The 2,815-nt window shown below is 45.5% G+C and overlaps 1 protein-coding gene across 2 annotated transcripts in view; it reads right to left on the reverse strand.

Moving 5' to 3' along the window:
- Positions 1-1,364, reverse strand: part of Slc5a9 (solute carrier family 5 member 9) — a 38,640-nt gene extending 37,276 nt beyond the window's left edge. The window contains exon 1 of one of the 2 annotated variants that reach the window (XM_029475725.1): positions 1,283-1,363. The gene's annotated coding sequence lies outside the window, so the exon portion shown is untranslated. Of the gene's footprint in view, positions 1-1,282 lie in introns of both variants that reach the window. The other variant, XM_021160027.1, reaches the window with a different exon arrangement.
- Positions 1,365-2,815: the final 1,451 nt, after the last annotated feature.

Raw genomic sequence — 2,815 nt, forward strand, 5'->3', positions numbered from 1 at the left:
TGGGGCATGCTTGCCTCATCTCTGGGATTTACCCACAGAAAAGATCAGTTGGGAGCTTTTGACCAAGTGAAGGAACTGCTGATGGGGAGGCCTTGAGCATTTGGTGTCAGATGCTTGAGCATAAAGAGCATTACCCAGCCATTCCCATTCCATGTACCATACAATTGGTCCTTTCATGAAAGGAAAGGACCTTTTATGCAGCTGCCTTCTGTTTCTTTATAGGGTTCCTTACCTCTGTAATGCTGGGCACGCCCTGTGTACCTCCCACTGGCTTGTATCCAGGCTACTTACAAGTCCTTCCTGTAAAACTGCTCTGCCAGGAATCCTGCTGACAACTTCCTTATTGACAATAAAGTATAGGAGACTAATGTTTAAGATTACTATTTGTATTACTGGGTCACATACAGAACAAACAGTGGCATTTGGACATGGATTTATTTTTATTATTATTATTATCATTATTATTATTACTATTATTATTATTTTCGGGTGGAAAAATATTAGCTAACACCTGGGCTGGTTTGGGTTTTGACTCTGGGCTTGGATGACTCTAAAAGCGCTCAGGACCATGGTCCCTTCTCTCCAGGCCCTCTGTCTCAAAGAGAGAACAGAGAAAAACATCCTGCTTGTGGTTGGATAGAGATTTTCTCTGTCCTGTTCTTTCCAACTGAAGCTTGGAGCAGGTTGAAAATGCAGCCAAACTAGGAATAGGAGGCTCCCCAAGTTTGGGTCTTGGTTCCATGACAGTGATTACCACTGCAGTCTTCACTCAGCCCTCCTCTATGCCTTTGCAATTCTCAGACCTCCAGACCTGGGGATGCAATTTCCACATGTCTTTGTTCAGTTCAGTTCAAACCTAGATCTCATTCACTAACCAGGTCAGGCTGTGCCATGAACAACTGCAGAGTACATTACTCCCAAGAGATCAACACCAGCAGCACCCCACCATAGAACAAGGCTCTCTCACAGGGGCAAGTGTCAGAGAGGCAAGTCAGGATCCTGGCAAGCAAATCACATGGTCTTCAGGGACAGAGTTGGATACCTGCTGTTTTGTTCACTAGTGCCTCTCTCCAGCTGTCAAAGGCCAAATTTCTGGGAGTCACCTGTGTCCAGATGGTTCCTGAGGAAGAAAGGAGACCCTATATACACAAGATAGATGCTTAATTGTAAGAGGAAAGGAGCAATACATAGATGTATAAGTCTGAGAAAGATGGCAGCAGAATACCAGAAATGCAGAGGAAGGAAGAGAGAAAGACTTATACTCTAGTCACCATAAACATACCTGCACAGCCTGGCCTGGTCAAAACCTCCTGGGCTCAGTGTCAAAGCTTCAAGCTCCTCAGTGCCAAGGCATGGCCTTTAACAACTTCTCTCAGTCACAGAAGACTGAGAAGGAGCCTAGCCCCTCCCCCAGAGGGTGGCAGGCCAGGCCCTGAATATCACCCCAGTCACTGGGCCTTGGTTTCTGAGGGACAGTGTCTGCTTTTGTGACAAGGTGTGGTTATGGGGTAAAGTAAACACACTCTGTAGGGGGTTCAGAGTTGCCCAGACCCCCAGGGGAGGTGGGAAGGGAGACACAGCTCAGTGTGACACACTGTCATTGTGGTCACAGCCTCCTCTCACACCTGGGCAAACTGGTTTCTCAAGGCAGGCAGACAGTGTTTCAGTCTCCAGAAGAACAAATTCTGGGCTCTGATGTATATATAGCATGGCTTCTTTGCTTGATCAAGCATGTTGTATGCTTGAAGTACAATAAGCAAGTATAGCTGGGGCATTGTAACTGCATGCTCCAAATGTGAGCTTGATGGAGCTAATCGTTTTACAATATAAAGTTATAAATGTTAAATGACTACATCAAACCATCTCATGACTTACAATTTCTTTATGTCAATTCTGTTTTTCTTTCAACATAATATCTTTATGATTCCTTGGGAATTTCATATCATGTACCCCAATCACACTCACTTCTCAGTCCTCCCCTCTCCTCTCTTCCACTCTTGTGACCTCCCCTGAAAAGAAGAAAACGAAAAAAAAAAATGAAAAAGAAAAGTAAGTCCATTTTTTGTTGTTTCTATACTCACTGGAGCATGGTCACATTCTACCTGGGCAGTGCTTCTCTACCTCTACCCCTGCCAGAGCCATCGTTTATGAAGAGCTACATTTCAGCACCCTTATCACAAATTTTTAGGGCTTTCTTTGATAGCTCCCTATGTAGGTTACATTGTGTGGGGTAGGAATGGGTTGGAGGTAGGGGTTTCTATTTTCATCTTTCTCAACTGTTCATTTGCAGTCATTGATCCTACTGTGAGGCTGTCCTCCTTGTTCTTTATAGTCAGCAGGAGCATAAATCCTGGATTTTTACATGGATTCTGGCCATAGCACAGACCACAAATAGCACAGACCATAGAATCTTCACATGGTCTCTAGCATTAGCACTCACCGTGGACCTCCTTGGACATCAACATGGCCCTCTGCCAAAGCACAGGCCATGGGTCAGCATGGCCTCTGGGAGAAGTACAGACCCCATGGTCCAAACCAGTAAGTTAACCATTATTCATCTGAAATATTATTTCCCTGTTCAGAGGCAGGGTACTCCTGCAGCTGTGCAACTGCTTCAGGGCCTGAGTGTGCACAAGCTCCAGGTTGCTTCACACCATCCTGCTGACCCTACTGTGTAACAACCTGTTCCTGCATGCACTGCAGCCCTCTCTCACACCCACCACAACTGTTGAGTCAAGTTCTACCTCTTTTCACTGAGCATGCTCCACTGTGCTCTTCCATCTTTCTCACCTCTCCTCTAGTTCATCAAAGTGGG

Source organism: Mus caroli, chromosome 4 (assembly GCF_900094665.2).
Source record: "Mus caroli chromosome 4, CAROLI_EIJ_v1.1, whole genome shotgun sequence".
Lineage (NCBI taxonomy): Eukaryota > Metazoa > Chordata > Mammalia > Rodentia > Muridae > Mus > Mus caroli.